The sequence below is a fragment of the Halichoerus grypus genome, chromosome 3, assembly GCF_964656455.1.
Source record: "Halichoerus grypus chromosome 3, mHalGry1.hap1.1, whole genome shotgun sequence".
In the NCBI taxonomy this organism is placed as follows: domain Eukaryota; kingdom Metazoa; phylum Chordata; class Mammalia; order Carnivora; family Phocidae; genus Halichoerus; species Halichoerus grypus.
In genome coordinates this window covers 179,325,026-179,339,024 of record NC_135714.1, presented here as the reverse complement: position 1 = coordinate 179,339,024, position 13,999 = coordinate 179,325,026, and the positions used below count along the sequence as shown (strand labels likewise).

General features: G+C 39.4%; 1 protein-coding gene and 1 pseudogene across 6 annotated transcripts in view; both read left to right on the top strand.

The window, feature by feature from the left end:
- The window catches only part of NRG1 (neuregulin 1), a 1,097,062-nt gene that overhangs the window by 375,921 nt on the left and 707,142 nt on the right, over positions 1 to 13,999 (top strand). The gene's annotated exons all lie outside the window — the stretch shown is intronic.
- LOC144381234 (RNA-binding protein EWS pseudogene) lies at positions 7,237 to 9,166 on the top strand (annotated as a pseudogene).

The following is a 13,999-nucleotide window of genomic DNA, read 5'->3' as shown; positions in this document are numbered from 1 at the left end:
CAAATGGCCAACAGACACATGAAAAAGTGTTCAATATCGCTCGGCATCAGGGAAATCCAAATCAAAACCTCAGTGAGATACCACCTCACACCAGTCAGAATGGCTAAAATTAAAAAGTCAGGAAATGACAGATGTTGGCGGGGATGCGGAGAAAGGGGAACCCTCCTACACTGTTGGTGGGAATGCAAGCTGGTGCAGCCACTCTGGAAAACAGTATGGAGGTTCCTCAAAAAGTTGAAAATAGAGCTACCATATGATCCAGCAATTGCACTCCTGGGTATTTACCCCAAAGATACAAAAGTAGGGACCCGAAAGGCTACGTGCACCCCGATGTTTATAGCAGCAATGTCCACAATAGCCAAACTGTGGAAAGAGCCAAGATGTCCATCAACAGATGAATGGATAAAGAAGAGGTGGTATATATATACAGTGGAATATTATGCAGCCATCAAAAGGAATAAGATCTTGCCATTTGCAACGACGTGGATGGAACTGGAGGGTATTATGCTGAGCAAAATAAGTCAAACAGAGAAAGACATGTATCATATGACCTCACTGATATGAGGAATTCTTAATCTCAGGAAACAAACTGAGGGTTGCTGGAGTGGGGGGTGGGGTGGGAGGGATGGGGTGACTGGGTGATGGACACTGGGGAGGGTATGTGTTCTGGTAAGCGCTGTGAATTGTGCAAGACTGTTGAATCTCAGATCTGTACCTCTGAAACAAATAATGCAATATATGTTAAGAAAGAAAAAAAGAAGAAGAATGTAGCAGGAGGGGAAGAATGAAGGGGGGGAAATCGGAGGGGGAGAAGAACCATGAGAGACGATGGACTCTGAAAAACAAACTGAGGGTTCTAGAGGGGAGGGGGTTGGGAGGATGGGTTAGCCTGGTGATGGGTATTGAGGAGGGCACGTTCTGCATGGAGCACTGGGTGTTATGCAGAAACAATGAATCATGGAACACTATATCTAAAACTAATGATGTATGGGGATTAACATAACAATAAAAAAATTAAAAAAAAAAAGACTGATGAATCACTGAACTTTACCTCTGAAACTAATAATATGCTATATATTAATTAATTGAATTTAAGTAAAAATAAATTAAAAAATCAAATAAACAATAACAACAAAAGTATTGTCGATTTCCTGGCTGTCATGTCAAAGTTAAGGGCATGTGGGAGAATGAGTTTGGGCGGGTGGCCTGAACAAGATAATGATGCTTAAGGAAAATTCTCAGTTTCTACAACTGATGGCAAGATCAGGTCTGAGCATGTCACGTGAGCTTCTAGCAGCAGTTCAACTCTCAATTTATTTGCTTTGTTTCAGACCACTCACCTGACTTGTTATTTCCCGTTGCTTGAGGGCTCTTGACCTGTGGATCTGCCGTCCTGCCTGGCCACTCTGTGTGAATGGAGGGTCCAGTAATTCCACCCATTGTTCTTCTCAAATGCAGGGAACATAGATGTGAACCACTTGAAGCCTTAGGGTTCATTCCAGGCTGTAGCATCCTCTTGAGCCTTAATCTAATGTTAATATCAAAATGACTTGAAGACAGTTTAGGAAATCTTTAGACTAATCATTTATATATTTTTTCCTTATCTCTAAACTCCCTTGGCATTGTCCAAAGTGTAAGCTCTTTTTGGTTAGCAAACTTCGGTTTTCATCTCCTTTAGGTCTGCCGCCCCACTCTCACTCTCCACTGCTGGCTTAACTCTGTGCCTGTTGGGTTGTTAACAAATCCTCCATATTCTCAACATTTTCTCCCTGCATTTGAAACCTAGGTCTTCTTTAAGGGCACTGGTTCCTGCAGCCCAGTTTCCTTTCCCTTAGCACACATACATGTTCATGACTGGAGGATGGGGGTCATTAACCTGGCAGCTTCCTCCTTTCCCATTAGAATTTTCAGATATTTGCCAAAGAATGCTCATGTTCTCCCCCAAATTGTTCTCTTTGGTGGATCTTGCCATTGGGCTACATGTAAATTTATCCCTCTTCATAACTCACATTTATGGCCCGGAAAATGTCCTTAATGGGAGGCCATAAGTGAATTAGGCAATAGGTCCATGGTCTTACCTGGAGATGCTTTTGTGTGGTTTCCTCATTTGCTTGGGATGACCCATTAAACAACCTAACTTTATAGTTCCTTGACCTCAGCTCTTTCAGGGACCTTTGTCTCCATATGTCCATAGGAATCTATTTTCTCAGCCACGTCTCTTATGCTCTCTCAACAAGAACCTCACATATCCCATCTTTCCTCTCGACTCTACCTGCTTTTTGACCCCTTTTGTACTCCCAGTCTTGAGTCTTTTATTCTCTCCCTGTTTCCAAGCCCTTTTCGACTTCATCTTCAAGACCTCGTGGTCACTCACTTGAATTTCTCCTTCACCAGCTCCCTTGACCTTTCAACTCATTCTCTTTACAAACCACCCCCCCCCCCAGTCCTGGGTCAGTTCTCTTATCGACCTTTGCTACTCCTAGAGCCAGTCAGAACTGGTGTAATGAAGGACAGCACCAGAATAAATTATTTATCTTGATAGCATGCACTTTACATAGCATCCTGGTGCTGTTTGATAGAGCCTGGAAGTCCATGCAGACCATATAGCTCACATGGTACCTCAGAGCCCAAACTACCAGCACTGAGAATGACTGAGTCCCCTAACTGGGAAAGGGTGATAAATTAAGCTGTTTAAAAATTTCTGTTTACATGTGCACATACATAATAGATAATTTTATAGGGATGAGCAAATATGATTATATCTTATGTACAAATTGGTGGGGAGAGATTTAGCAGAATTTCTAGTTTTTTTTTTTTCCTTTTTGGTTTAGTTTTCACTTTTCTTCTTCTCATTCCCTACATCAATATTAGCCTCACCTCATAAACATACACCCAGAAAAATTATGTCAATAGCCTAGAATATGTCTGGGTTTTTTTCCCAAAACTCATATACTTAAAGAGACATACAAATTCATACATATGTATACATACTCATTTGTATATACATACATACGTGATTTATATATACACACATATACATTCATACATATATACATACACACTATAGATATATAGGCTTTTTTTGTCATTGTTTTAAAAGGTGAGATCATAATATACACATTTTTAGATCAGAAACTAGCTCTTATACCTCCCAAGTCCAGTGCTCTTTCAATCATACTATACTGAGTCCCATAAATTAGTATAAGAGGCTAGTCTGACAATACTTACAACTTAATGTGAGAATATGCTACAACATAAATTTTCAGGCCTGAGATAGGGAGAAAATAGAGAAGAGCAAGAATTCAGCAAAGTTCCTGTTAATGGTTCGATGGCTGTGTGGATAGACCAAACTGTTTTTATTGAGCCAAATTTATCAACCAGTGGAGACTCATTAAGACTCCAGAATTTGAAGGGGCATCAATAAAAGAGAGAAATTTGTGTTGAAGAACTATGTAAGATATCTTATGAGAGGAACTCTCTCCTCATTTTAATAGAGCTCGTTTCACAGAGAAAGCCATCGGTAGACTGTGGTTGAAGATCCTCCCTGGGCTCTAAAGCACATCTGGAAAGGCTCAGCTTTCAAATTGGAGCTCCTTGTGCAGTGCTGGAAATATTTGTCTTGAGTGTTAGAAAGCTGTTTCCCAAGATGATAAAACTCGTGGCAAAATATGAGAGCCTTCATGTTTTTAGAAAAAAAACCCACACTTTTACATCACATTTCTTAATGGGGCATATATGGATCTATTTGTCAAGAGTTGTCCTCTGCCAGGTTTTTGTGCACTTGGTGAATGTCCGTTGTCCCCAAAGTACCCCGAGTACTAGTCCATTCAGTCACCAGATAATTTAGGGGCATGCCAACTTTATGCTGGGTACTGGGCCTCCCGTATCCAAGTGGGAAAGGTACTACCGAATATCCTGTGTGCTGGTCCCTCCAGATAACTCAGTGTGGACTTTTTGACCTTCACTGACAAAATAGCAAGGAATGAACAAATGTTCCTTCAAGCCAGCTAATTCTTTGGTTATTATGAAGCTGATTGGATCTTTTGTATGCATTCCAAAGACTCCAAAGAGAGTCCTTGAAGGTGTAATTCCACCAGAAGAGGTTTGCTTCATACCCCTCGAGACACCCCACAGAAGGAGCTCTTCAGCTCTGTCATTATGCGATGTGCTTTCACATTATAGAGCACCTGACAGTTGAATATGTTGAATAGAAAATTGCTTTTGGTGCTGGCTTTTCTGTGACAGTTCAGAAACAGTACTAGGTTTCAGACCTTTATTGTGTATATCAACTTTTCCTTTAAGTGTTCTGCATCTTTATGCATATAATGGGATTTTTTTTCCTCATACCTACCATGTATCAGATTGTCTCCTGGGCACTACACAGGCATTTTTCTGCTACAATCACCTTGCCAACTATGTTATTTTCCTCACTTCAGAAAGGAGGTTCACAGAGTTGAGGTAGTCCCGACAACGCCACAGAACCGTAAGAGGCAGAACAAGAATGAAACTCAGATCTTTGTGTCTCCAAATTCGGGGTTGAGACCCCTGGCTGTACAGCCCCCCACAGCTCTGGATCAAAAGAGAATCAGGAGGTGGGGACTAAGTTGGGGCAGGAGTGTATTCTGCTGGGTCAGTTTTTAAAGGAGAGCCTCATTTTCTAAAGCTTAATATTAAATGTTCACAGGATGTATTTAATGTTAGTGCAAATATATCTCCCAGAGCTGGGATTTTCAGGAACTGCCATTCCCACACAAGTACTGTGAGGAACAGTGGGAAGGGAGAACAGGTTGACTTTTCAGGGAATGAGGCAGCTTGGAAAAAAAAAGACAGAAAGTGAAACTAAAATCCCCAGTCCTGACAGAAAATATCTCTAGGGTAATTATGGCTGATCCAATGCTTGTTTCTCTGGGTAATCAGATAACCTAGCTTTCAGTGAGTGTAAATTTCTCTGCATCTCTTTAGTTAACTATTTCTACGTATAGGTGGACTGTCCAGATAAAGTGGCCTAAATTCACGCTAGATGAGAAAAAGTCTCTCATGAGACTGTGTGCCACAATATAAATATACTCGTTCACATTTAAATTTAACCATTCTGTAGTTCTTATATTTGTTTAATACTCGTTTTGCACAAAGTCTCCTTTGCAATAAATTTCTGGATGATTGGTGTTACCATGTCAGTATTTATTCAAGAAAGGAGAGCAACCTCAAAAAGACTAAGTGACTCTTGAGAGCTTACCTATTGACTCTGTGACAGAGCTGGGGATTAAATGACTCTGAGGTGACACACTGTATGTGCTGTTTCTCATAATTTCTCATGTGTTACAGCTCTACACTCATTAGCTGAGCATGTCAGCATTAGCTGAGGAATGTATCCTGATCGATGTCTGCCCATTCCCTGGATAATTACCACTGTTTGGTAAAAGATTAGGAGCTCTGAGTTCACCTCCCTGGTAATGAAATCAACTGTTTGGTTAATGTTAACATTACACAGTTAATGCCGGAATAATTCCTCAGCCCCCCACTCTCTACCCTTAATCCAGCCTGGGTCTCCCTTCATCTTTGTAGGTTTCTGAGCTATTTTGTATTAACCAGGTGTCTGGATGAACTAATTTCATTTAGTAACCATGTGCTCTGACAAGAGTCCCATGACTTAGAGGCCCAAGAACAGGGCACTCAATAGCATTATCCTCTCTTGACATGCCAAATGTGGACGTTAGTGGGAGATGAAATTAGTTTATTATATACTTTAGAAAGAAATATAAAAGTATGGAAAAATTCTCCAATGTATCCAGCAGCAAACTTTTGTTTTCCAACTTTAATTTTACTATAAGGGTAAAAAAAAATTATTAATCATTACTCCATCTCAACTGTTCTTACTTTGTGGGAAATGGGAGATCAGTGGGCAAGGATCTGGCGTGGGTGTGTGTGTGTTTGCCTGTGGGTGTGCATGTTACTTATGGCTGTTAATTATCTAAGAAAGGCAAATGCTCAAGTGAAGGGAAACAGACAACGGTTCACAGTGATCACGAAGCTGTGTTTGTATTGCTGCCAACTCTTGGGGGAAATTTCATATCTGTTGCTACAGAAAAAATACTGGAAAACATCAGTGAAAACCTACAAATGGAATCCTGAAAACTGTAAAGATTTATGTCTCTTGGTAATTCAAAATAGGGACAGATATTATTTATGAAGACTAAATGTTTGTGTTTCTATGCTACAATATTTAGTAGTAATAATTATTCCCATATAGAGTTTATATTAATCCTGACCATGCTAATTCAGAGGATGAGCTGTTATTTATCTTTGTCTGTTTATGAAGCCAGTTTGTTAGGCAAATGATGAATGTAATTTGCTTACTGTCATTCAGAAAACCAGCAGTCTTCAAACATTTTAGAAGCATCTGTATACAAGTGGTAGTTTAATTTTATATAAAATATTCTTTACTTGGACATTACTATGCTAACTTCACATCTAACATGTTTATACTGAAATCTTCAATTTCTAGGATAAACCAGTGTCTCCTGCTGACTCTGGTTTTTGTTGATATAACTATTCCCCCCATCTTGGAACCTCAAAATCTTCCTTAATGAATTACTCCTCTTCCTTAAAGACTCCTTTCATGTTATGCATATTTATTGTCAGAACATCCAGAAATACTGTCTTTCTAGTATGTTTTACAACTATCTTTTTAGCTTCATTTCTAGCGCCTTCATCTCAGACCTCTACTAATCTACTGGATTTATTTTTCATCTCCCCGCCTACCATTTTTCTTCCTCCAATCCATCCTATGCATCAGAGTTCCTCTATGTTTTGGCATCTGCAAAACACTTAATAGATATATGGGGTACAAACAAATGAATTATAGGTAAAATTTTAAAATATTCTCATAATTTTTAAAATAATAGTAAATCATTTACTGGGTGTTATACGCAATGAATCATGGAACACTACATCAAAAACTAATGATGTAATGTATGGTGATTAACATAACATAATAAAAAAAATAAAAGTGGTAATAGCAATTACGAAGAATTAGTTCATTATAATAATTATAGCAATGATAATAATGAAAAAAATTATATCATGAGAGGAGAAGAGTATTTTTACTCTTACACGAGGATATAGATAACTAGCTCTCACAGAGTTTGAAGAGTAGATTCCATATAGAGTCTATTTCTTCATTTATTCTTTATTTCTACCAATTCAGAAAGACCTAACTTAAAAGCCATTGTGGGAATGAGAGGGAAGGAGAGAAAGTGGTACCCACGGATTGCAGTCCCTACAGCCAAACAGGGCTACAGTGCTTACACTGCCCAGCCCACTCAAGGATATGCACAGACCACCCAGGCATACGGGCAGCAAAGTTATGGAACCTACAGACTATCCCCAGGCTCAGACCACTGTGACCTATGGGCAGACTGCCAATGCAACTTCTTATAGAAGCCTCCCATTGGTTATACTACTCCAACTACCCTCCAGGCATACAGTCAGCCTGTCTAGGGGTACAGCACTCATGCTTAAGATACCACCACTGCTATGGTCACTACCACCAGGCCTCTGTACAGCTCAGTCTGCATATGGCACTCAGCCTGCTTACCCTACCTATGGGCAGCACCTGACAGCTACTACACCTGCATGACCATAGGATGGTAACAAACCTGCTGAGACTAGTCAATCTCAATCTAACACAGGGAGTTACAACTAGCCCAGCCTAGGATATGGACAGAGTAACTACAGTTATCCCCAGATACCTGGGAGCTTCCCTATGCGGCCAGTCATGGCACCACCATCTTATCCTCCTACTAGCTATTCTTCTACACAGCTGACTAGTTATGATCAGAACAGTTACTCTCAGCAGAACATGCATGGGCAGGTAAGTGGCTACGGACAGCAGAGTAGCTATGGTCAACAAAGCAGCCGTGGACAGCGGCCACCCACTAATTACTCATCCCTGGCAAACTGGATCTTACAGAGCAGCAGCTATGGACAGCAGCGTTCATTCTGACAGGACCACCCCAGTAGCATGGGTGTTTATGGGCAGGAGTCTGGAGGATTTTCTGGACCAGAAGAGAACTGGAGCATGAGTGGCCCTGACAACTAGGGCAGGGGAAGTAGGGGGTTGATTGTGGGGCATGAGCAGAATTGGGTGGGAAGGAGGATGGGGTGGAATGGGTGCTGGAGAGTGAGATGGCTTCAATAAGCCTGATGGATTCATGGATGAAGGACGGGTTCTTGATGTAGGCCCATCTGTAGATCCGGATAAAAACTCTGACAACAGTGCAATTTATGTGCAAGGCTTAAATGGCAGTGTGACTCTAGATGATCTGGCAGACTTTAAGCAGTATGGAGTTGTTAAGGTGAACAAGAGAATCAGACAACCCATGATCCATATCTACTTGGACGAGGAAACAGGAAAGACCAGAGGCTATGCTACAGCATTCTACAAAGACCCACAAACAGCTAAGGCTATCTTGGACTGGTTTGATGGGAATGATTTTCAAGGGAGCAAACTTCAGGTTTCTCTTGCTTGGAAGAAGCCTCCAATGAACAGGATTGGGGAGGTATGATTCCCCATGAGGGTAAAAGGATGTCACTACCACTTCATGGAGGTCCAGGGGGCCCAGGAGGTTGCATGGGAGGCTGTGGAGGTGACAGAGATGGCTTCACCCCAAGAAAGCCCTGGGGTTCCTGAAGGAACCCATCTGGAGAAAGATACAGCCCCAATCCAGGGTGTGGAAACCAGGACTTCACCTGGAGAATAGAATGCAACCAGTGTAAGGCTCTAAAGCCTGAAGGCTTCCTTCCACCACCCTTTCTACCCCTGGGCAGTGATCTTGGCAGAGGCAGCCCTGGTGGCCTGCAGGGAAGAAGAGGTGTCCTCATGGACCACGGTGGTCCCAGTGGAATGTTCAGAAGTGGTCATGGCGGAGACAGAGGTGGATTCCATGGTGGCCGGGGCATGGACCCAGGTGTCTTTGGTGGAGGAAGACAAGGTGACCCTGATGGGCCCCCTGAACCTTCAATGGAACAGATGGGAGGAAGAAGAGATGGGAGTAGAAGACCTGGACAAATGGATAAAGGAGGGTGCTGTCAGGGACACAGAGATGGACCCTACCAGACACAGAGGCCCTGTGGAGCTGTGTTGACTACTAGATTTATTTTTTAAGCCAGAAAATGTTTTAAATTTATAATTCCATATTTATAATGTTGGCCACAACATTATGATTATTCCTTGCCTGTACTTTTTCACCATTTGTGATGAAACATTAAAACAAGTTAAACAGTATTAAAAAAAAAAAAGTCATTGTTAAGAGCAGCAAATATTGGGTGGTCTTTGGACTAGTTCTGGTTTTTCTGATCATGAGAGGATTCAAGAATTATGGAGAGTTTTCACTGTAGACATCCAGTGCCCTATCAGGAACTAATTAGGTTGAGGACACACCCTTCTCAAAAGTAGCTGGAATGTTAAATTCATCAACACAGAAGATAATTGACCAATGGATTTCTAATGAATTTTTGGTTGGATTTGTTTGTGGTAATTATTTCTTCATATTCATTTTTGGCATTCAGATGTGTTTAATATGTCCAATAACAACACTGATTTCTTTCTTGAATGAGTTTGGAATATCTTTAAATAGTAAGAAAGAAACTCTTGTCAACTAATCTGTTTATATCAAAATTCAGTCTTTTTAGGAACTTTTCTTCTCTCTTCCTAAATGTTAAAAATTATACGTTCTCTCCGAAGTAATAGATTCAGGATCCTCCAGATATAGAATATACCACTTAGATAAGCCATTGGAAATTAAAGAAATCTTTTTTACTTTTTGCACTTATTGTTTCATTTGAAGATCTTTACTCTTGACAGCTAGAGCTCTTGAGTATGAAGAAACAGAATCTTCTGTTCTCAACCCATTTTCTTGCACAGCATGCTGGAAATTCTTGGCTATGATCTGATCATATTTGTAGCTTTTCCTATTCCTTCAAACTTCAATCAAGTTCAGGAGGCACACTTATATTGACAACTGTGAATAAAGCAGGGTTGGATTGCCCTGAGGTGCAATTACTGTCATTCATGTGACGGTATCTTTGTTATACATATTGATGGTACTCAGTCAATAACAATCCTAACGCACTATTTACACCAAAGTTTACAAAATGATTAACAAACAAGAAATCTCTTCCCCTCTGGCATAGTTTTTAGTGATAAATAATTGTCAATCATGTCTCCTTTTACACATGTGATCTACTTTATACTGTGAATGTCTCTGATTTTATACAACTCTGAAGAAAAATATCTGCTAATAAAAACAACAATAAATAGTAAATGTTCTTTCACATTGTATTCCACTGACTTATGCATATTGTAACAGTTTCATAAATGATTTTGTGATTGGTTTATTCTGCTTTACTCCATAATGTGACTAATTGTCACTGGATTTATTTGCAACTTTGACTGATACCTCTTTTGTTTTGGTTTCTTCTCTGCTTTTAGTAGGGAGACTCAGCAATATCTTAAAAGCTTTTGCTTTTCACTTGTTTTGGAAAAACTTGATAGATATACTTGAACTCTGCCTTGAAAATTATAAGAAAGCCTCAATGACTTCATACCACTATTTGACAATTTTTGGCAACAGGCAACACACTGAGACCCAGGGATGAAGGACAGCTAGTCCACAAAGTCCAATCTTGAGATTTTTATCATTCTACTTCCTGCTTCTAATTTTCCTTTTGTGCTGCTTATGAAAATAATGCATTGTAGAGAACTTTGTTCTGCACACAGATTCACAATGTACTTTCTCTCTGTAAACTTCTTCACTATTTACTTTGACAAGTTTATGTCATGGTATATCATTTATAATACCGCTTTCATATTTTACTACTTTTGTATGTCCAGTGGATTAATTTTAAACCATTGGTTCATTTTGTGTATTGGCACTAGTAAACACAATAAAGCAGTTATAAGAAAAAGTACACAGTCATCAAATATAGACACTACTGAGCAAATTTTGTGAAAATGAGTCAGCTGAAATGAATAGCACCTTGTTTGCCAGATGTTACCTAAGACAATTAATCTACATATTCCGTGTATGTGAGTTATTTTAAATGTAAGAGCTATTAAGAATCATCACACATTTTTATGAGAATCATAACTCACCTGACATAACTCTGTGTTAGACTATTGGCAACAACTAGTTTTTCCACAAGTCTCACATTTAAAAATGGTGCCTTGTCCCGTGACTTATATTATTTTATCAAGTTACCATCCTTAAACCCAAAAAAAACCTAAAAACTAAAAACTAAAAAAAACTTTCAGTGGCTCTGATAGCCTCTGTGATAAAATCAGAACTCCTTAGCCTGACATTCCCAAGGTCTCCCCAAAGGGGCTCCATTGTACCTGCTCAGATTTATGTCGTATCCCTGCAGATTCGCCCATGTCTCACACTCAGGATGTCTGCTGAAAGCTGGTTAACTTTCTGATTGTTTAAGGCAGTTGTTCAAAATCTCTCTGTTCTTTCCTTGTCCTGTGTGCCAGAACTTGTTTGCACAAATGGACCAGAAATCTTGGCTTTATTCTCTACTGGACAGCTCAAGTTCTTACGTGTGAATGGAAGGTGCGGAGGAATAGAGGCACATTTAAAACGTATTTTCAAACCATGTCTCCATTATGTTCTGTGAACCATTCTTTCTAACCAGTTTTTACTCGTTGCTTCCCCAAGTATACCATTTGCTTTCTTGTTTCAACTTATATTTACATCATTCTAATCATCAGAAAAACTTTCTCTGTCTTGTCTACCTTGCAAATTTTTTGACTCCTAATGCTTTTCTCACCTCCTATAATAAAATCTTATTTACCTACCTTGTCTGAACTGCCTTTTTCTCTCTATAATTTCTATTGAAATTACTTTCATCACAATTCTTTAGTTAGTAGGTTGCTTTGAGTCAGTGGGTTGCTCTGGAAAATATACTTAAGTTGTGTACAAGTCTTCAATTTCAATGATTGTCCATTGCCCCAGACTAGATTATAAGTGCCTTGAGGGAAAATATTGACTTATACACCTATGCATCTGCTCTAGGGCTTTGGCACACTGTGTGATTAACAAATGTTGTGTTTGAGTAAACCTGCTTCCCAAGATTTTCCCACACATATAAACTAGATGCAAGAATTTAAGGAAAACATATATCTAAATAAAGAATTCTATCTAAAACTTTTCATTCATTCTTTATAACTTCCTCATCATCTGGTTTGAATCAGGGGCATTTTAATTTATCTATTTACTTAACAAATGCTAATATAGTATACACTCTATCACTTTTCTATGCACTTTACAGATGTTATATCATTTAATTTTTTAGACAGCCCCCTGCAGTAGATACTATTATCCCTATTTTACTTAGGAGGAAACTGATTTACTGAGAAGTAACTTGGCTAAGGTCACAGCATTAGTCAGTAATGGAGTCCAGATTCAAACCTACATTTTTAACCACTCTGCTCTCGGAATTTAGGCAATAGCTTTCTCTAAAAAATAGGCTTCCCTTTTTGTTTATGGTATTCCTATAGGCTGAATATTAAATCATTTAAAGAAAATAACTATCTGCATTTTAGTGAAAAGAAATTAAGACACATTTTAAATTGGCATTGCATCAGAGATTAATGGACATGAGAAGATAGGAATTCAAAGCCTAACAAATGGTCTAATCCAAGTCCTAGGAGACTTTCTGTCCTAATGACCTTTCTGCCATGGGGTCATTATCCTGATAATATGCTATGGTCCCCAGTGTCTGGTTTTCTTGTTTGTTTGTTTGTTTGTTTGTTTGTTTTGAGAGAGAGAGAGAACATGTGCAAAAGCAAGCCTGAGTTTGGGGAGGGGCAGAGGGAAAGAAAGAGAGTATCTTAAGCAGGCTCAACCACCCAGGCGCCCCCACCCCAGTGTCCTGTTTAAAAGTACAACATCTTTTTGAAGCAATCAACTTAAAAGGGGGTACACATCACAGACAATGGCCTCCTAGAGTAGAAGGCACCCCTAGCTGCTGTCCCACAGGAGCCATTCCTGCTTAGCCATCTTCCTTAGCCTTTCTCATTGGGCACTTATTATTTGGTGCCTTTCAATCTGTGCATAAATTGGAATGAATAATGAACGAAGCAGTTCTGCCTCTTACTAAATTAAACACTGGAAATTGTTTACAAGTTCTGTTGGCTCAGTCACTCCTCGACTCTCACTGAAGAATTTTTCTGGGATTCTCTTTTAGTCTCTGGTGGAAGGTACACCCTAACTCATTACCCTTTGGGTTCAGGCTGCCATTCCCATTGCCTCAAAATCTATTTTTCCTCTTTCTTTCTTCCCTTTTTGAAGTCTAGAATTCTTTGAATTTTTAAACTTAGGCTTTTTTTTTTCTTTTAAAAAGTATAGTTCCCTTTATGAATATGGCTCTTAATTGCTAAGCCTTCCTTTGTTTTTTAAAGATTTGTTTATTTGAGAAAGAGAGAGAGTGAGCGAACGAGCATGAGCAGGCGGGGCAAAGGGAGAGGGAGAGAGAATCTCAGCAGACTCCATGCTGAGCATGGAGCCCATCCATCTCATGACCCTGAGATCACAATCTGAGCCAAAACCAAGAGTTGATGCTTAACTGACTGCACCATCTAGGCGCCTCAGTTGTTAAAACTTCCTAATAACTAAAGGAAAATTGCAGTTTGGTTTAGAAAATACTTTCATCCAGGAACATCCACTGGCTGTGTTTACACAACTGAAGTGTAGAATTGAGTATTGTTTGCAGTATTAGAATAGGGTAAAAATAAAATGTGACTAATTTTATTACCAGTAATGTCCCTAGTTTTTTCTAAAGTTATCATTAAGGTTTAGGTCCAGATTAGATAATTACTTCCAATCAGTCTCCTTTAGAAGCTGGAAGCCAATGAATCTCCATGTTTTCTCTATGATATTTTATAAATTTGGCATAATTAGTAATGTATTGATATTGACTTCCTGTTTACTTTAAAATG